Raw genomic sequence first — 22,284 nt, 5'->3', positions numbered from 1 at the left:
ACATTTTTCTAACAAACTCTGTTTTTCTTCACTTTGTCAGTGTGCCTAGTATGATGAGAGTCTTGTTACAGCAAAAGACCCAGATTGGTAAAACATTATTATGATGATGTTGTTCCACCCATATGGAAATAAGACTGTGAAGAAGTCTTTACCCATGTCTTAGTAATAATACCTCATTATGATATATATAAATAAATAAATAAATAAATATATATATAAAAGACAGTTTTTATCACAGTGCTGTGTTATTACTTGCAAAAACTATCTGTGTAAGAAAACGCTGCAGATTCTCTGCAGCAGACCTTCCTCTTTAAAGTGCTTCTGTTCTGAAAAGCGAGAGGTGCTTCTTTGGTTTCCTCACCTGTACGATGCTTTTGAATGAGGAGTACCATCAAACTGTTCACCTTCATGAGCTGAAACCCCAGGAGAGTTGTTCTGGGGAGATGTAAGTGAGGTGTAAGTGGGAAGGCAGATGCCTCCACTCTGTAGCTGGGGGGACCGCGGAGCATGAGGCAACATTATAAATGTTCTCTCACATTCATAAATGTTCATAAATGTTCTCTCATGTTCTTCATAAATCCATCTCTGTGAAAGGAAAAAACTTGATTCCACAGATTTAGGATGTGGGTGTCTCCCACTTCCCGAGCCCCCACTACACAGTGGCACCAGGAGCTCTGCCTGGTGGTGCCCAGTGACTTCCCAGCTGCGTTCCCAGTGTGCCAGAGATGCAGCACAGCATGCAGCGAGGCTCAGCAGGTTCCCAGAGCGCAGGAGAAGAATGTGACATTGGTGGCACGTTGAAAGAGTTGGATCGTGAATATTGGCTTTCCTGCAGAAACAGGAGAAGGCCGCATGTTCTCTATGGCTTCCAGGCTTTAAGGAGGTAGGTCAACATGTGTCCAGCTTAGCTTTTTCTGCTCTAAGCAGGAGTGGAAACAAACATAAAAAAATTCAAAGCGTAAAAATTTATTTATAAAGAGTTATTGTAAGTTGAAACTGTGTGCTGCGTAATGTAGATAACTGTCTTTGCTCTTTGAAGCAGAGATTGCATGGGTGTTAATTCGCCTATTGAATGTGTAGTGTCTCTGAGGGCTGAATCCCTTGGCTGTTATCAGTTGGCATCTTATAGCCTCGAAGCCCAGCTATGCCATTTCTTACACATCAGAATAAAAAGGTTTGGCAGCTGCTCAAACTCATGCAAAGGCAATAACATCCATGTTCCTTCCCCAGTCTCCTCAGGCTCTGCCTCCTTTGCTCAAGGAGAGAAGGAGAGATGTTTTTATATAGATAGTCTTCACTTCCAACAGTGCCTCACTAAGCAAGACCTCTTTTTTAATCTATTTTTTAATTATTTATTTATTCTACACTAGAAAATGGCACAGCCTTGACTCAATATAAATAATCTCCTTTTTGTATGTGTATTTATGAGGGTTTTTTTTTTATATTAGTGGTACTTTCTAGAGGCCAAAATACTCATGTATTACACTGGCAAGATATTGCTGGTATGGATGCAGGTAAACAGCACTGACTAAAGAAACCTTCGCCAGCTGCAGAAGGATTTGGCCTGGCTTTACGTAAGTGTGGCGGACAGATGAGCGAACTTTTGCCTTAAACATTTCTTGGTACATAAGGTGCAAGCACACCATAACCCCGAACAAGCCATCTGTTCCCGGCGGGAACAGGACTGAGCTGCTGCCACCCCTGAAATGGTCTCCCTGCGACCATTCGGGACACACCGAGCCTGCGCTGAACCGGACCACGATCGGACAGAGACTTTGGGACCTGGACTGCAAATTACTGCTGCTTAGCACAACTTCTATAAAACTTGCTTAGCATAAGTAGCTAAATTTGCTGAAGCCTTAGGCCGCACTCCCTAGTTCAGTGAGAAAGGGCCCCAGAGCTGGTGCAGACTGGAAAGATAAGGGAGTTACAAGCAGTTTGCATTCCTATGCGTCACACTCCGGGAGGGAGGATGTCAAGGCTTTGAAATAAGGCCTGCCAGGACCTTGGGAAACAAAGCCTCCCCTCACTGCTGAAACAGTGTTAATTTGGGGGGGGGGTCTGGATTATATCCTCCTCGTCAGGACCTTGGAAGATAACACCTCCTGTCACTGCTGGGGCAGTACTAATTGCTGGAACAACGCCTGTTGGTCAGGGCCCTGAGAAAGAAGGGCAGAGCCCAAGGAATCAAAACACATCTGTCAGCAGAAACCGCAACAGTAAAGATAAGGGAGAAAAGCAGCCTGCCTGGGAACAACGATGAGACCCAATAGGGAGCAGGAGACCCCAGACCCAAAAATTATTATTGGTCTGAACTACCGCGTGAGGGGTGGGAAACTTAATTTGAAAAAGCTATAATTGCCCAGGGATTTCTTTGTTTGGGGTCCCTCTTTGGAGGCACCCAACTCGAGCTGTAACTACTGCACGCGTGTCATTAGAATTTATTTATTTAATTTGCCTTGATTTGGCTCCGAACTTTTCAGCGGGAACCTAGGGTCGGACCCTGCTCGAGTTGTAATTACTGCACGCGCATCGCTAAAATTTACACCCAGGGTGAAGAGGACCAACGGGACACCGCTGGATCCAAGGGTGGTGATATCTCTTTCTCTTTCCCCCTTTTCTCTCTCTCTCTTTGTCTCTCTCCTCCCCTTTGCCTTTCCCCACCTTTTCTCCCCACTCCGTGGAAAATAAATTTAAAAGGTTGTACGATATTTGACCGGTTTTAGCATCTTAATCTCGTCCTTGGGATCGTAACGAAAGCCCCCCCCCCCCCCGATATTGGATCGGGACAGTAAGGAACCACTTGCCAGCCCACATTTGCCAGCCAGGTGTCAGCCCTATTCCCACTGCTATTAGAGCAGCTGTGCCAATAGAAGTCAACATGAAGATGCCTTTTTGGAAGCAAAAATATTCTTTGATTGACAGGAAGGGATATCACCATCTTCATGCCAGGGTGACTGCATCACCATTCAGAGTGCCGCAATCTATAAGCAAGTCCTGTCTGTAGGGCAGACCTCAGGCGGTGACAGTCTAGGATTTGGCCAAAAGAGTGTAGTCAGGGGAAGGGGTCTGAATAGAAATCCAGGACTCCTGCTGCCCTTAACCACAAGTAACTGCTCCTGGAAGGCTATAACATCATTTTATCAACGTGGCTCTGTGCCACTGTTGTCTGATATAACCAAGGGCAGGTTCATCCCAATCCTACCTTCCTATTCCCCTATACTTGCTTTTAAACTACAGAACACATCTGCATGCCTGGCCCAGCTCTGTGAGAATTAGCCCACAAGACTTGTGTTATTGCGTTGTCAAGAGTTTTACTTGTTTTCTGACTGCCATGCACAGATTCCACTGGGGAATCAGGTTTTTTTATTGTTGTTTTGTTGTCATTACTGAAAAATAAATCCAAAACCAAAAATAAAAACAAAGGGAACCCAAGATGCCTCTCTTGACTCCCTCTCTGAGAAATTATCTGTGTGTGTAAAATTAAATAGACTAGGTACTTTACTTGACTGTCAAGTCAGTCAGCTTTTCCACCCTTGACAAGCAGAAACAAATTTCAGTTAGCACAGGAGCTGGAGATGTGACAATATTGATCTTAAGCATTCAGACAGTGTAGAACTTGCCAAAGGAAACCTCAAGGTACATGATGATATTCTTCCCAAAAGATGGTCTTCAGAGAGACTTATTTTTTATTATTCCTCATGCCTAAGAATTCTAGCCAAAGAAAAGCTTAATTTATCTCTTGAATCGGGAGGAACTGGTAATTGCCCCAAAGAAAACAGGAAAGGGCTGGAAGACAGAAAATACTGTCTATATTAGAAAATTGTGAGACAGAGAGATTAAATTATACCCTGTGGCTCATACAGAGACTACATCTGTATTTGTAAGCTAGTATCGTCAGAGCATGAGCTTAAATATTGTCTATGATCATCTGTACTATTTGTTTTCATGGCCCCTGGTGTGATTATGTCCTGTGCTGAGAAGTCCTATTTTGATGAGCATAGTTTACAGGAGAGCATGAACCCTCCTGATATGAGCAATTCCACCAAGCCTTAGGAGAAACACAGTTGAGCCTAAAGGTTTCTGGCTGTGCTGAACCTGCGACCTCAGGGCCAGAAATAAAACCTGTCCCTGTCTAGCCTATTGGACCAAGAACTGGTCCAAAATCTACTGAATCTCAGATGCAGGCAGTGGATACTTGACTGCAAAACCAACCTTCTTTATTTTTCAAAGTGCAGCTTTCTTTCCAAACATATGTACCAGCAGGAGATATATCTTTCCATTCTTGCTTGCCTGGATTGGCAAAGGGAGCTATCAACATGCAAATAAATCCACATGAGGGGCAGCCACCCTTTAATTAGATGGGATTAGATGACGCCTAGAAGGCTTATACTGGATACCATTAGCATCACACAGTCAATTTATCTGCTGTGACTTTTGCTCATGAGACGTGCTTGTGGTTTAGATATTCAGAAAAATCATTAGCATGGATAACTGCTGCTTCATTTGGTTTGAAAAATTTACTGTGTGTTTTCCTAATTTTTATTCCTTGTTTGACTATTTTGAAAGCTGTAGAGAAACTTGTGGAGGGAAAAGAAAAATAACAAATATCTATTAATTCTGAGTAGCTGCACCTCCAGGTACAAACTGTTTGCTTTGTGAGTATAAATACTAGCATTTGGGGAAAACAGAACCATTACAGATCCTGTCTCATCCATATCATCTGTGCGTCGTTCTATGTCCATGGCTGCTTGTGCTCTAGCTGAAGGCTGACAGAAGAAGAAACATACTGCCATTAATTGCACAAATTAGCTTAGTTGTAGGACGTATTTTCCTCATCTTTTCCATTAGAAAAATAGGACTGTTTTACAGAGTGTACAAATGGCACCTCAGCTAGTTTTTTAAGCTGGCTTGAAGCAAAGTTTTGACTAGACCAAACAAAATTCCTTGCTTGTCATTCAGAAAGTAGTCTTCTTCAGATCTTAGGTTTGTTGCACCACAAAAGATATAAGAAAAATGTTTGTTATTCAAAGCATGTCATGCAGCTGTTGGAGAAAGAGGGAAGACAGATAGGTGTCCCTAAATGGGTGGAAGTTGAGAGATTGAAGAGATTGTGTAGCTGGATGAAGCAAAATATTAGAAAAAATATATTTCTATTTCCTTTTTGGAGGACAGGTCTTTCCCTTTGACTTTGCTTAGGCATTTAGATACACAGGCTTAGGTGCCATTAAAAGGCATCATACCCCTGTAAGAAACTTAGGCAATTTAGGAGAATAGGTTCACAGGACACCATAAAATTAAATGCAAGTGAAATACCAAAATTACTTGGACAATATTGTACCTTCTGTATCTTAGAGCCCCATTTTTAAAGTGATTTAGGTATATTACTTCCTTGAAAATAATTGAAAGAGTTATGTTTATAAACATATTTAATGTCATCAACCACTAGAGCGATATATCAGAATAATGGCATTCAGATTTCTAATGATGGGCTAATGTGTCACACATGAGCTAAGTATGAAAAGATAGTATAAGTATTAGGTCTGAAAAGTGTTTGGGCCAAAGTTGTATCCTTGCCATTAAAAGACATCAACAAATTGAAGGATAAATAGATAGCTGTGGGACAAATAAAGATAAAAAGAGGTATGAAAAAAACTAGGTAGAAAATATGGTTTTTTTTCATTCTGAGTAGTCTCCTCTCCTAACTTACATTGAGGGAAAATAGTACCACAGTTTCAGCATGGGAAATACACAAACAGTTGGAATTTTGTGAAGTCTGTATATCTGTTTTAATGTATGCCCTCCTGGCTGGTGACAGCGCTCTTATTGACAGAGATCCTCGAAGACAGAAAAGGACAACATTGCTTGAAATACTTCATCCTCCTTATTGTGTCGTTTGTTCAGACTCAGCTTTTGAAGGGCAGAGATGTGAAGTTCATGAAAGGTTTCTACATGAATGATTAAAAGAATTGAGTCTTGATTCCTTAACAAGACAGGCTGCTATAGATTTCATTCTAAAAAATTCACTGTGGTTAATCATCCTAGAGTGAAGAAACACCAGTTTGTACAAAATGAGAGTCTGTCTGTTTGCATTTTTCTTCTTACACTTGCATGTTTTAATACCAAGTTGCCACCTTGCCTCTTTGCTTAATGACACCAAAAGGCATCAGACACATTCTCTCCTTCATAGTCCTTTCAGATGATTTCCTATGACTTATGCTGTTTCATTAAATCACATTATTTTTGAGTACTTCTGTGCATCAAAGAACATGTAATGTTTGTGGGTAGTAAAAATGCCTAAGTGTCACTTTAAAAATACATCTGATGTAAATACTTAAGCTTTTAATTGATGCTTGATTGTTTACCCACTTGCTAGTTATTTAATCCTTCTCAGCAATGACAGCATCTTCTAAGAGAAAGTGGAGTGACTCCTTGGTTATAGCACAAGAACTAGAGAATCACAGACCAGTTGGGGCTGGAAGGCACTGGAGATCATCTGGTCCAACCCCTCTGCTCAAGCAGGGTCACCTAGAGCAGGTGGCTCAAGGCCACGTCTAGTCTGGTTTTTAGTATCTCCAGGGATGGAGACTCCACAACCTGTCCGGGCAAACCTTTCCAGTGTTCAGCCTCTCTCACAGGAAATAATGGTTTTCTTGTGTTCAAGTGAAATTTCCTGTGTATCAGTTTGTGCCCATTGCCTCTTGTCCTGTCACTGGGCATCACTGGGAAGAGTCTGGCCCAGTTTTCTTTACATCCTCCTATCAGATATTTATTCCCAGCTTTCTCTGCCTCTCCTTGTGTAAGAGCTGCTCCAGTCACTTAATTATCTTTGTAGTCATTCTTTAGAGTCACTCTAGTATGTCCATGTCTCTCTTGCACTGGGGAGTCCACCACAGGGCAAAGTACTCCAGATGTGGCCTCACCAGTGTTGAGCAGAGGGGAAGGATCACCTCCCCCAGCCTGATGGCAATGCTCTGCCTAATGCAGTCCAGGATGTCACTGGCCTTCTTTGCCATGAGGGCACTATTGGCTCATCATCAACTTGGTGTCCGCCAGAAACCCCAGGACATTCTCTGCAAAGCTGCTCTCCAGCCAGTCAACTCCCAGAATGTTCTGGTGCATGAGGTTATTCCTCCCCAGGGGCAGGACTTTGCACTTGCCTTTCTTGAACTTCATGAGGTTCCCCTCTGCCCATGCTGAGGCTGCATTTGATCCCATCATCTGGGACATTAATAATGATAAATACTATTGGCCCCACTACCAACCCCTGGGCTACACCGTTGGTGACTGGCCTCAAGCTGGACTTCAGGCCACTGAGCAAATCCCTCTGAGCTTGGCAGTTCAGCCAGTTCTGAATGCTTCCCATTGACCACCTATCTAGCCCATACTTCATCAGTTTGACTAGGGGGATTTTGTGGGAAAAAACATGCAAAGCCTTACTAAAGTCAAGGTCAACAACATCTACTGCTCTCCCCTCAGCCACCAGTCCAGTCCTCTCATCGTAGAAGGCTGTCAGGTTGGTTAAGCATGACTTCACCTTCATAAATCTATGCTGACTACTCCTGATCACCTTTTTGTCCTTCACGTGTCTGGAAATGCTATCCAGGCTTAGTTCCTCCATTACCTTTGCAGGGATTAAGGTGAGACTGACTGACCCGTAGTTCCCCAGCTCCTTCTTCTTGTCTTTCTCAGAGACAGTAGTGACATTCACTTTCTTCCAGTCATCATGAACCTCACCTGATCACCATAACCTTTCAAAAGTAATCGAGAGTGGCTTCACAATGCCATTGTCCAACTTCCTCAGCAGGTGCATCACTTCCTCGCAGCTGCATCCCATCAGGCCCATGGACCTGTGTATGTCCAGTTTGTTCGAGTGTTCCCTAACCTGTTCCTCTCCACCCAGGGAAAGCCGACCTTGCTCCAGACTTCTGCTCTTCTCTCTGGGACTTGGGATTCCTGAGGGCTGCTCTTAGCAGTAAAGATTGATGCAAAAAAGGTGCTCAGTACCTCTGCCTTTTCTGTGTCCTTTGCCACTAGAGCACCTGCCTCATTCAGTAGCAGGCCCACATTTTCCCTAGCCTTTCTTTTGCCGTTGATGTATCTGTAGAAGCCTTCCTTTTTACCCTTCATATCCCTTGCTATTTTCAACTCCAGGTAGGCATTAGCTTTTCTAAACCCTTTCCTGAATGCTCGGACAATGTCTAATGATCCCTAATGATGCAGTGAGTCCTGACAATATTATCTCCTGACTTAGCAGACTCTTTCAGCAGGATCTTTAGATTCAGTCTTCCAAAAGAATAAAGCATATTCTGGTCTTTCCATTCAATTCGTTATGAATTATTTGCTCTACTTCAAGGAGTAGCCACTGCATTTGGATCTTATGGGCGCAGGCTGCTAGTTCAGTTTCACGCTTGTGGCTGACTCAGACAGGGAACTCAGTTAAACACACTTACATCCATCACAAGGTTTGAAAATGTTGACCATTGTGGCTACCTCATTATGTCTGACATATTATGGCTTTTCTGCTGGCTTTTTTCTTTTTTCTTTTTTAGGGAAACAAATGCACAGAACTCATATACTGCTTCAGGGAATCACAGACAGCCCTCCGATTTCCTTTATTCTGCTTCCTTTATTCATCTGACTGGTCCTTTAGGATGCAGATCTGTGTGCTTTTAAAACTGGAAACTTCAGTATACATTTATGAAAACTTCTGAAGACAAAAAAATATACAAATGTAATAAAAATCTGTTTTGATATCATGGAAAAATGATAAAATAAATGATTTATTCAACAAATGCTAACCATAGAATTTTTTCCCACGGTGAAATGTATGCAGCCAGCTTTGGTGCTTTTCTGTCTTTATCTTTAAAGGTTTAGACCAATAAACATCGATGGTCAATAAAACATTTTGAAAACACTTTCCTATTGGAGAACGTATACTTTTTTTTTTCTCTCCTCATTTAAGAAACATGATGTATTCATGTTTCTTAACCATCTATTCCTCTCATGTCTCTGGTTGGCAATCATGCAACTGGTTGCTTTGAAAATGTTGGCACAGTAGCTCCACTGTCCTTAGAATAAAGCAACACGACAGAACATAAGTTATTCTCTTTATTATCTGCTTTGCAAGAGGTAGCCAAATGTTTGCAGTTTGAACTCAGGGTGAGAGACTGTATCTTTCAAAAAAACAGCAGCTGGTGATATGCCTGGTAGAGAACAACGTGTACTCTTCCCTAAAGTACATCCAACTTTTATCTTGGCGGTGAGCCATACCACATATAAAAGATAATCAATGGGCTGACTCAATATTTATAATGTAATTTGCAAGATGAATCTATCTGTGATTGAGCTAAACCTTTAAGCAAAGTGCTTGGGAGGAAAATGCCTCAGGACTACAGGTATCTTCAGTAAACTCAGGGAGATACATGTTAATACACATGATGCAGACAGAACAGTCAAATGACAGAGCTGAAGGAGCTAACTCTCTCATTATAATGCTTTAAATACTTGAAGAACAACAAAAATAATACACTATGCTACATGTACAGCAATTTCCCCCCTCCTGCTGTGAGTGTAAGAGCCCGCGTCAGCCTGTGTGTGTGCCTGACGTCCCTGTGTGGGTGTTGTTTTGTAGCTGTGCATGCAAAAGGAACAGAGCGGCTTGTTTGAAATGGAGGGTGAAGGGCAACTGCTTCCTTGTCACCACTGTTCGCTGTGAAGTCAGAGCATTATTTCCAAACAAAACAAAATAATAAAGCCTGTCAAACTTCCCTAAAACTTTCCAAGTTATCTTGGGGTCCGTCTTGGAAACCTTTGTTGCTGATCGCAGTAAATGGCTTTAGCATCCAGTGTAGCCAGGGAGGAGATGAGACGGCATGTGCATGAATGACAGCTATCGAACAGGGTAATGTCTCAAGTTTATACTGACATGCAGTGGACAAAGTCACATAAAGTACATTTCTGGTTTTAAGGTACAGCAAGAAGAGCTCTGCTGTTGAAATATGAGCTTAGAAAGTTTGCCAGGCTTGTGATGTACTGTTAATAAGGTGGGAAGACAATAAATTAAATGAACTACTCATATGCTGCCAGGTATCACTATCTGCTGATGACTGCTACAATTATTGCTGGGTAGTTTGGCACAGCTCCAGGCCCCCTAACGTAAGCATAGGCTAGGACACTCGAACAAATGAGCAGTTCCTCAGTTCTGCGCTGCTGTAATCACCACCAGCTTTGCACTCACTAGCCATATGGCATCATCTCCCATTAGAAAATATACCTCACTTCAGACACAGATACCTCACTTGTGAGCAGTATGAAGGATGATAGTCCAACACGGGTGAACTGTGCTAACTGATTTACTCCAGGAGACACTTTTGTACTGGTTTATATATTGTGTACAAATGTAAATCTTATTCTAATTCATTTAATTGTTCCTTATTCTTATTATTGTTAGTAAGATTTTGGCTTGGCTGTGTCCATAACGTTCGTGTCATCAAAGAGCAATAAGGACTAAATTCATTCCCATTTGGGCAGGTGGAGAATTTCCCCAGATCTTTGTTCCATGTATGAAGGAGAAGAAAGATCTTCATGTTCAATGCATCTTTGTGTGAGTCAGGAAATGGAGGAAATTAAAAGACAGGAGATGGAGCTATAGTCCTCAGTCACCACCCTTATCAGGCAAAAGAGCCTGCTGGAGGCGTGAAGGAGAGTGTGAGCGCATGTATACACACCTTGTTGCTGCAGGAGTGGATCAGTTGCAGTTACCATGGTGAATTGCTTGTAAAGTGACTGAATTGCAATAATTTCCATGAGCTCAGACAGGCTGAAGGAGGCTGAGATTTAGGTCCCTGGTGCAGACTTTAACCTGGTATGGTTACCCCCATGCTAGGGAGCATCGAATGGAAGATGAGGTGTAATATGTCTGTGTCCTGATCCCAGCCCAACCTGCTGATGGTGGGTAGTCAGCTCTACCAGACCCACTGGATATGAAGCAAAAATAATGGAGACATATGGCTTGGGCAGATGCTGTGATGGGCTGCCCTGGTCAGCGGTCTGAAGTATACAGCAGATCATCTTCTCAGATAAATGGAGATGCACGCTTATCTTACAAACCTATGCCCTAACCATCAGGCTATAAAAGTCTATTTCTTCTGATGAATATGGCTGAAGTTGAAAGAATAATAACAATGAAACAGATTTGGCCATTTGCTCTGTCACCTGTGTTCAGAGTGTTTGCTTCAAGCGGAGAAAAGACAGAAGTTTGGTTTGATTCCACCAGAGATGAATGTCTTTATCACAGAGCTACCGGCTCTTTTGAGGTTTTAATATTTCTTTCTCCATTTATTTTCCACAAGTCGTGTCAAAGATTTTGATTTTACCTTGACCCTGAATGTATAAGGATAATAAGGCTTAAAATTTGCATTTACATATATATATGCATATGTGTATATATATGTGTGTGTGTATATATATAGTATACATATTTGTAAAACAGAATACTTATTCTCCTACTATTCCTGCTAATAACAGAAGTGAATGATTTCAGAGTATAAATGAAAATTTAAGAAGGGGAAATACCTTTTGAGTATATCCTCCTTTATTGTTCCTGTGCGGGTAAAAATTCTGCAGGCAAAGTCAGAGAGATAATGGTTTATATTGCTCTAGAATTGATTCTCCCAAGACATGTTGCCAACTTAGATGAGATAATGTGTTCTATATTTATGTGCAAACAAGTAGAATTCAGAAAGTCAGGCTCATCATTAAATTAACAAAATGTCTTATTTCCATTAAATAAAAAAAAAAAAAACTTGTTATGGGATCTCTAGAAGGACAAGCTAAGAGAGAGTAATTCTTGCATGAGGTCTAGAAGGCCAGGTCCAAACCCCCTTTGACATGACTGAGCATTCGTTTAGACCTTTTTCATTAACCTCAGTTGTCCCAGGGTGCGTGCACTAATGAAGACTGGCTTCCTGAATAAAAGCCCTTTGGCATTGGACAGGTGCTTGTTTACCCTCATGGTACATTTCTGGCATGTTGTTATGCAGATATACAGCTGACGTCAAAGTTTATAAGTCTTTGTACAAGTTCTTAATGCAAAACTGATTTGTGTTAGTGCTCAGATGCTGTAGCAGTGGACAGACTGCCCATAGCCAGGCTCATACTTGTGTGAGTTTCTGCTCAGCCTGGTCAAAAATGTGGACCTAATATCATAGGAACTTTTGATTAGCGGCAAAGAACATTTTACACTTTTCCTTCTTTTATATATGACAAGATTCATCTTCTTCCCTTGAGGCTTTTGGAAGGGATAAAGATTTGGAAACATGGGAAATTACTAGAGGGAAAAGAGGACCTGAGCTTCTAAATTACTTTACTTAATGGGTGTGATGTATATTATAGTGTAAGTATACTTGAATAAGCACTTTCTTTGTGTTCCTAACTTAAATTCCAGATACTTTGCATGCGAAGATAAGTACTTTTTTTTTTTTTGGCATTAGTAACTTTCTAAATAAATAAGAAATTAGATATTAATAGGGTGTATATATCTGAAAAAATGTTGACACAAAGAGACTAAATTAGATAACATTAAATTAGTTTCGATGAGACTAGAAATAAAATTTAGAGCGTATAAAATTAGTTTCCTTAGACACAAGGTGAGAAATTCATCTTACCTAACCTTAACTGTCTAAAAGTTAGCTGTCTGGACTATCATTGAGGATCATACTGCCACCAATGAAGAGATAAATGAGCACTTCCAGAAGGTCATTCATCCCATTTTAAGGTGACTGTCTTTAGAGATGCCGATCTCTCTCCTTTGATTCTTCGATAGACTCTAGATGACTGGCTTAGACTAGATGCTTAGACTAGACTTTTACACAGAGCAGGTTTGATTATACTCTGCAGTAGTCCCACAGTCTTTGAATACAGCTATGACCATTCATAGCTGAGGAAGCACTTAAATCACATATAAATCATATATCTGTAGTGAAATCAGAAGCAGGGAGAGTATTTAGGAAAGTATAACTGAGTGCTCGCATTTTATTTTTTGTCCTAAGCACCCACTGTTGACCATTAGGAATAAGGTTTTCACCCATTTTGGTATAATTTTTATGTCTTATGTAGTTAGTAGTATGCTGCTTTTTCCTCTGTAAAATTCAAATATATCGTGCTCTATTATTCCAAAAAAAGTATTTCATGTCCCACAGTATATCCTGTTTAACTTCTGCAGAGGTCCTGGTAATGTCAGCAAAAGTTCAGTGCCCACAGGCTCTGCCTGTTGGACTTGTGCCAGACAGCATTTTCAGAAACACTGAACTTCCAGCAATCAGTGGACTATGAACAGGAGTAGAAAGAAATTCAGGAATGCATGATTTTCTGGTAATTGTGGAAGGGCCTTGTGGGGTTTGCCAGGAAGCCTGAATGATAGGCGGTTTCAAGGGAAATCTGACTTTAACCTAACTCCGGAAAGCATGAATCCAAAGAGCAAACTAAATTTGTAATGATTGCAGGAGCAAATCACCTGTTTGTGCAAACCTGGCCGGGCTTGAAAACTGCTCCGTTTCTACCCTGCTCTCATCTCATGCTGGGGATGGGAGGAACTGTTTTATCCCACCATTTACAGTGGCCCAATGGCTCATATTGAGTCTTCTGGCTGGTGTAATTGATTTCAGGACACTATTTGAAATATAACCAAGAAATCAACTGTCTGCCCTTCAACACTCCTGACAGGTCCGTTTAGTCTAAAGTCCATTCACTGAATATCTTTATAAAGGTAATATGAAATTGTGGCTGACAGTAACTTCAAAGGCAGTTGCTTTTGATCAAAAAATTTTGATTAAAGGTGAAGCAAGGAGATAAAAGGGGCCATGCTGCCCATGTTGCAATATACAGTTTTCTTTTTCTCTCCAACAAATTGCAGTCTTGTGTTGGTTTTACAGGACCTAGGATATCAGTTACCACAACAAGCTCCTGAGGCAAATGCCTGAACCTAGGGGAGGATAGAAAGAGGGTCAGAGCTGATTTACTGCAATATTTTACCCAGGTATCAAATGAACAATGGAAAACGCTACAGAACATAAAGTGGAGGGAAGAATAACTCAAGTATGTCAGAGAGAGAGAACCAGACTAAGTCACCGACATCAAAAGAAAGAAACTTCTGTGGGAAGAAGACCCACTGCCCATGACTAAGCAGGAGTCAACTTCTTCTGGAAGTGTCTGCCAGACCCCTCATCCCCGTTTCACCACACACCTTAACATGTGAGTTTTCATGTGCATCTATATCTTACTCAGCCTATCCTCAGTGAGCTCTCGGACACTGAAAACAGGTGAAGGGATAGCAGGTAACATCATTACTGATTGGCTTTACTCCTGGATTTGGCTTGCACTTCACTTTTCTCACACTGGTGCAGATTATGCTACAGGGCTGCCTGTATTTAGTTTTGAGGAACTACTGCAGTCTTCAAGTTATTGAAGAGTGAATGCTAAAGTAATAACAAAGGGATGAAGTCTGAAACAAAATGTTAAATGAAGTCTTCTATTAATAACAAGTAACTTGATGTAGGTAATGCAGATAATTAAGTCACATGAAAACATTTCTTGCATTTCTTTTCACTGAGTTCTACTTAGGGGGTAGTTTTTCATGAATTGTACTATTCTGCCTTGATATGTGAAAATTAGCACTGCATGGAGTGTGAAAAAAGAAGGATCCTGAGTCACGGTCCTCAAGTGAACCTGTGATTTATTATCAGAGAGCTATGGTTTCAGCTGAAGTGAATGCCAATGGAAAAAAAAAAAAATCTTTACTGGATTAAATGCCTTCTGCTCAGAGCTTTAAGGATAAGACAGGTTTTCCTCCTGTCTGGCACGCAATGGTTTGTGTGACAGAACAGTTTGGTGTTACAACCCTATGAGGTAGCTGGGTGCCGTGGACAGCATGAAATCTGACATTTCTCCTTGTCTCACATCATCTGAATGTGTGCAGGTTTTGGGGGGAGGGATGGGGGAAGGAAGTCAGGAAAGAAGTGCCCATGAACCATCCAAAACCTCCTCCTCCTTTGTCTCCCAGGGTAGAATTTTTAATTCGGCTTGAGGCATCTGTAATAGAAGTGTTTACTTCTCAGACAGATGCTGAAGCTTTCCCTATATCCAATGGCAATTTAATCCAGACAGTTAATAGAATCTGATGTGTTACTCATTTGACCAAATGTAGAAGAAGAAGAAATGAATTGTGTCCTAAGCTCCATTAAGTGTCTTGCCTAGCTCCCCATGGGCTGCAAGGGGAGCCTAGGGTCACTTGCTGACGTGTATAGGCTCTTGCATTTGTAGATATGCATGTTTAGTTGGACAGGCTCCATCCCACAAGCAGCTGGTGCAGTGAGGAATCCAGCTGTAGCAATGCTTAGATGTTTACCAGCTCTGGATAGTAATTGGATGTGACAGTCCTTCTCCTTCAGAGTCACACCTAAGTTCATTGTCCTCTCCCCCTGCTTTTTTCTTCAGAAAATGCAGCAGACCTTTAGAAACCCTGTGCCTGTCCCTGGAATGTCACTGTGGACATGGTTACACGGTCTAATTTCAGTGTTACTTATCAGTGGCTTTACTAACCCAGATTCATACGTCAGGACATGTGGAGCTGGAGGGAACATTAAGAGATCATCTATTTCAGTCCAGTTCACTAATTCACGAGTACGCCTACATTTCTGACAGGCATTTCGTCCTCTCAGTGTCTAAGAAAAAGAAGAAAAATAGAGATTTCAAAGGAAAAATGAGCTGTTCACACTCAGCAGTGTTTCCTGACACTCCTTATCATGGCACCTTTGAAGGGTGGGAAAAAACCCTGTAAACCAGTTCTTTCACCTTTTAAAGCACAGAGGACAGAACAGAAGGTAACACAGGTCATGGGCTGCACTCTATATTACTGAGCCAAAATAAATTAAAAAAAAGATAAAACCAAATATTCAAGGAAGTAAACAAAATTGTTAACCTGACAACGATCTGATTGATTTACTGTTTTGAATAGCTGAAATGCAATAGAAATGCACATACAAGGAATCATTCATCTCACGGCTGAAAACAGCGTTAAGGAACAGACACGCTCCTACCTTATATACACTTGACAGAAAAATAACCCATGAAAGATCCTGATTGTAATTGTGATATATGCCACTTATGAATGTCTGAAGAAGCAGGAGTAAGTGGTATGAAGATCATACTGTTTATGACCCACAGTCTCTGGATAATGTGTTATGAACCAGGGATCAAGCATGACTGCAAACCCATTACCTTGTTGGACTGAACATGTGATGCTGAGATTGCTTGCCTAATTTGCTATATATCCTTAAACTTAAGTGATAAATCACCAGCTTAAAGTGTTCTTTCATTAAATCTAAGCATGTAGTCCAAAAAGTTTTGTAAGTCCTTGGGTGCATTCTTGCAAATTATGCTTAGCATTTTCCACTTAGGTAGTTAGAATGGCTTTCCTCTAGTCCATTCTATTTTTTCTTTAAAAAAAAAAATCTTAATAAAGCTTATTCTTCTAGGCCTTCCTCAGCAGCTGTATTAAACAACCAATCACTACCAATAACTATCCCACTTATAGCTACATTTTGCATAATGATGCAAACATTGACAGTGTGATATTTTCTCAGCATAAGTTAAAAAAAAAGAAAGAAAAAAATAAAGAAAGAAAAGAGAGGACTCAACAACAGCCAGAAGAAAGCTAATAGAAGAGTTTGAAGCAGAATATAGGTTTTCTGACTGCCAGATCCTGCCTGATCCTAGCCATATTGCCCTTTGCTTTAACAGATTCCTGTGGCTGGATGTCTGAATCCAGGCTGCCCTTATTCTGCACACATATACCAGGAGCAGTGCTAGTAGGTTTAACAGATTACTGAGTTGAGTGCATGTTAAGGCATTATCTGAAGTCTGAGCACAAAACCCTTTTCAGTACATTATCCAAGACACCAGCCTGCATATTTTTACCTAGGACTGTCTTCAGCATCACAAACATACTAATATTAAACTACACTTCTCCAATTCTATATTAGCCTAGACATGACACAACATTTGTAAAATGCAGTAGGTGTTAAAAGGAGGTCCAGCCAGATTCATGTATTCACTTTAAACTGTTCTGATTTTATACCTGCAGGCTATATAAAAGCCTTTCGGCCTTTGTTCCTTTCCTTTAAAAGCTTGTCGATCTTTTAAGTCGCACTCCTGTAAGCTCCAAGAGCTCCCAGGGAGCCAATATATATGCACAGCGTGTCTGATGTTTGCTCAGGCTCCACAAAAATCACACATGGATGTGCTCTTTTATTTCTTCTGTGATGTTAAGATCAGCTAATCACACCAAGCCCTTTTTCAAAAGCCACGCCGCCTTCCTCCAGCCACCGTTTAGAGAATTAGATCTTTGAGGTGCATGCAGACAGAGTTCCTCTGAAGTTGTCTAGGCATCAAGGGATAGCATACGTAAAAGTGACATCTTCAGAAGGTGGCACTTCTGCAGGCAGAAAACTATGATGTAACTGGACACTGATTTTCTCTCAAGTATATCCACCTTACAGATAACTACTGTTAAGTATCAACACCCACCCTAAGGAAGACAGAGAGAAAAGTTCCAGAAAGGGGCAGGTTTAGTTCACGCAGATTCAGACAAGTGAGAGAGACTGTGCACAAAATGAATGTGCAAGAATTATTACACGCTTCTGGTAGGATGGTAGCTTGAAGAGACGTGGAGGGCAGAACTAATAGAAGGGATGGAGAAAAGAGGCAGAAGGAGCCATGGTGACATTGTTATTATCACTGCGGGCAGCTCCATGTGAGCTGGCCTCAGTACTAAAGAATGATCTCAATTACATTTAGTTAACTAGCTGTATTTTTCTTCTTCTTCTAGTTCCCAGGACTTCAGTGAGTCTGCAGATAGAGTGGAACTTCAGCAAGTCTACAAATGGAATATAAACCTCAAACAGGAGATGCTTTTGGATCTGGATTTTGTTAATATTTTCCTGACAGCCAACCTATATCAGGAATCTTCCTCTAAGAGGAAAAAGCTAGCATTACTATATGCATTGTTTGTATTCATGTTTTAGCTTGAATCTGCAATATCTGCATTTCTCCCCTGAGTTACACTGAAAATATGATTTCAATATGCCCCCCATCCATTGATTTCACCAGTGAGGTCATTGTTACAGCTACAGATTTAGAACATCAGCAAATGTCTATAAAATGCTACCAACGGCTGGAGCAGATGCATGGAATGAGCTTCTGCGGATTGCTTGAGGAAACCTTGCAAAATCTTTCTTTGTTGACTAAAACCATGTTTGCTGCATAGCTAATTTTTTTCACTGTCTTACATTCAGTTAAAGACAGTGATTTGGACTGACACTAGTCATAACTTTTCATGCTTCATGGCAGCCCCCACCTAAGCTATTAATTTACCACCTGCTTCAGCTCCTGAAGAAATGAGCTGTCAACAATTTTTCTTAAGCGCTAACCAAGAGTGCACTGAAACAAAAGAAGGTCTTAGTGGAATGAAAAATGTACAATATCCCAAAGAATTTAATCTATTTCTCACTGTTCATATAGACTGAAAAAGTTGATTCTTGAGAATATTTAGCAAACTTCTGAACCTAATTTTAGTCTAGTCTTCCACTACCAGTATTTGCTTTGCATGTTTGAAACTCATATTTTGTAATATTACAGTAGCTGGGCTAAATATGACACTAGAACGGGGCTGCTAGTGATTGCAATTCCTTTGGATTTTTATTGCCATAACAGGGATCAAGATCGGATTCAAGATACGATCCTGAACAGAAATGCTTGGTTGGCAAACATAGACTTTCCAAAATCTCTGAATCAGAAATCCGTCTGCTGTCTTTCATACATGAAAGAGTGTTAAAGAAAAAAAAAAGAAAAAAAAAAAAAACCTCTTCCATCGTAGAAGATAAAATCTGGGGCTAGATGTTTAGTTTAACATATCAGTACACATTTTCTAGTTATATTTTTGCTAAGTATTTGTGTGAGTAAAGTTGTGGCACTATACCTTGAGTCTTCTGCGTAGGAACACAGAAGTAGGTAGCCACTGAATGCTCAAAGCTTTTTCCTGGGGGAGTTTGAAGTTAGATTCACCTCTGACTCATTTAATTATACTTTATATGGCTCTGAATCCAGTTCAGGAAGTTGGTAGGATGGCCGTAACATCCCATATAAAACTATATGTTTTAAGGGATTTTCTAGGAGGATTAAATCTTGGTACTTGGTTCATTCCATGTCATGAAGAATTCACACACAGATCTGTGCGAAGAGGCTCCTTGTTCTGACCAGCTCTGTGATCAGGATGAGCTGGAGCTTTTTTGTGCTAAGCTATCACTCACTGTTACTACTTCTCCCTTTTTATATTTCCTGCTGATCACCAATTTTCGTCTTTCTGAACTGCTTCTGCCGTGCTATAGAGTCTAGAGATTCTGTGAACATTTACAGAAGAAAGCCTTTCTTCAGCGTCTCATCTACGCTTTTCTGGGTGCTTTAGATAGAATCCTACTTAAATGAATATTCCCGATTTTCATAATTGGACATAACTAGGATTCTCCTTCACAAGTCTATTCACTAGGCAGTTGCAGAAACCACAGGTGAACAGGATAGACACCTGATGCTCAGCAGATGTTAGTAATTTTAGAGTATTGCGAGGTAAGCAGAATTTCCAGATGCTCTGCACTTCTCGGGGAGAGTTGCCATAGCACTGAAACTCCTTTTTCCGTAGGGAAGCAATAGGAAATCATTCTGCAGAAGTGATCAGCTAATTCTATGCAACTTTACATCCTTAATTTAGGATCTTATTTCTCTATCACTACTTCTTAATCTGTGCTAAGCATAGGTACTTCAGCCTGTCTATAATCTGCAACATCTGTAATTTGCTTAATCCTTTTCACTGCGTATAAGGAGACCAAAGTCATTAAAGGTGCATAGATCAAATACCTAAATCTGGGTGTCACAAATCTCTTCCCCCCTCCCAAATTCTTTAAGTATTCAAGCCATCAATCTGCTGAGAAAGCAACTAAGTATAATGTTTAAATCTTCTTGTTTAAAATGTAACTCAATTGTACATTTAAAGTTAAGCTCCTGACCGAAAAAGGCTGAGGAGAAAAAAAAGTTAAAATGCTTTGTTGCATTGTGACCTTATTCTTTCACTGATGTGCCCAAGGTTGTATCATCTGTAATAAAATCTCTTTGTTGATTTTTCAGAGCAACTAGTTTAAGAAGGAGAAAAGTATCATTCATTATTTTTATGGGAGTTTATGGGTGCTTTTCATAGACTTAGGGTATATACTTTGTTGTGTAGTAAAACAGGAACATGGAGAAAAAAAATAGCAAAACATAGTTTTGCTGTTTCATCCGAAGTCCCATGGCTCCAACAGCTTTCAGCATCTCTATTATGAGTGAATTTCATGTAACCTTTCCAGGTGGGCTTTACTCGGTAATTGCATTTTGTGTTGCACAAAGAGAACACATGCATTTTTATTCTACTATGCTGTAACTCAGCTACCCCATGATAACATTAAATAATATTATACTATTATCAAATCAGTAATGCCTAGAACCTCAAATTAGCTTGGAGCCAGACTGGGCCAAGTAATAGCCTGATATACACTGAGGTGCATGTTCCTGACCTAGTGCTTATTTACACTTGAAATAGAAAAGAGTTAGAGATGAGAAGAAAAGGCTGTCACACAAAGGTTTGTGTCATCTCGTTACCTGGGCATGTGCAGGCAAAACTTTGATTACAAAATAACTTGAACCCTCCTGAAACAGGGAAGGCAGGTGATGAGCACCCAGCGAAAGACAGGGGCTCGAGAAAGGGCTGAGGGTCAGAGGACATGAACTCTTCCTGCATTCCCAGCGCGCTTATAAACTGCTAATGCAGTCCTGGTTGTTTACCTAAGGGAATGCCATACAGAAGAGAGCAGATAATCACATTTCTGAGAAGAATGTGATTGAGACTAGAAGTGTGGGATTCTCGTGGCCACATTGAGAACGAAAATTTATAGAACTGGAGAAGGTGAAAAAGGACAAAGTATCTGAGGGTGGGAGAAAACTTCACATGGTGAAAACCTTAAGAGCTTAAGCTATATAGTTTATCAAACATAATGCTGAACAGTGATTTGTACACTGTTAAGGTAATTTCCATTAATGCAGTACCATTTTTTTCTTTTTAATCTAGAGAAAGAGTGAGGCATAATGACAACCAATTTCTGGCCCCTGAAGCTAGGCAAACCCAATTTTAGAGGGGTGCTTAGTCAGAGCCAGCGCGGAGGAGGTCATCGAAGCGTGGGGTCAGAAGCACACGAAAGGAGCAGCTAGTCACAGGGCAGAGAAATTATCCTCCTTTAGGTGGGAGTGAGCCATTAGAGTAGATGAGCCATAACGCATGGCTGGGCCTTTGCATCCTGGTAATTAATGAGCCCAGATTCCACCCAATTTTTATAAAACTGAACCTTCTGCGGTTTCACAACTACTTATCTCCTGCTTTTGCCAAGGTCATCAAAAATTTCTTGCAGAACAACAGACTAATCCAAAGTTTCTTCAAATCAAGTGTTATGCAATTAAGAGGTGATTTTGAACAGTTAATTAAATATCTTGACATTTAGTACATCGGTACCTTATTTTTCATACTGTTTTCTAATAAAGTTTTAATCTTCTGGTTATCTGGTTTTGTCATTTCCCATTTGTTTAGCAATGAATATTTAAATTTACAGCTTTTACTGAAAGCCAGTGGATAGAAACATATGCAGATATCCTTTGGTTCATACAGTTTTTATTTCAAATACCCAATGATAAATCCTTAAATATTAATTGTGCATGAAAAAATACCCATTCAAAATTATTAAAATAATCCCTGCCTTTTCAGTATTTAGAGGTACACTACTCATCGGAAACAGCATAGCACAGTATCACTCTCTCACTTCATGGTAATTCATTGGTCCTTAGTCTCTGTTCCCCCCCCACCACTTTTTTTCTTCTCTTTTAAGGACTGGCTTCCGCCATCTCTTATGTTTTTAGGAGTATTTAGCACAGTGCAGTTCTTACATATGGCTTGAATTCTCAAGTTATTAATGATAAAAAAAAGATATGGGTTGGTTTATTAATCAGACTGTATGTTGTCTAGAATATTATAGGAGCAGGATCATTGGCTTAATTGTAGCATTGCTATTTGGTAGTTATTAATGGAGTCTTACAATTTCTTTTCACAAGTAAAAAAATCTAACTATTTTAATTATTTGACTACTGAAAAAT

At 40.4% G+C, this 22,284-nt stretch overlaps 1 long non-coding RNA gene across 1 annotated transcript; it reads left to right on the top strand.

The window, feature by feature from the left end:
* Nucleotides 1–2,188: 2,188 nt before the first annotated feature.
* LOC135327643 (uncharacterized) lies at nucleotides 2,189–21,630 on the top strand. Its single transcript, XR_010388068.1, has 3 exons — nucleotides 2,189–2,589; nucleotides 14,039–14,253; nucleotides 17,888–21,630. It is a non-coding gene; the product is annotated as an uncharacterized LOC135327643 (long non-coding RNA).
* The last annotated feature ends 654 nt before the right edge of the window (nucleotides 21,631–22,284 follow it).

Source organism: Dromaius novaehollandiae, chromosome 2 (genome assembly GCF_036370855.1).
Source record: "Dromaius novaehollandiae isolate bDroNov1 chromosome 2, bDroNov1.hap1, whole genome shotgun sequence".
NCBI lineage: Eukaryota > Metazoa > Chordata > Aves > Casuariiformes > Dromaiidae > Dromaius > Dromaius novaehollandiae.
Note: the sequence above shows the minus strand (reverse complement) of the source record. Positions and strands in the feature narration are given on the sequence as shown.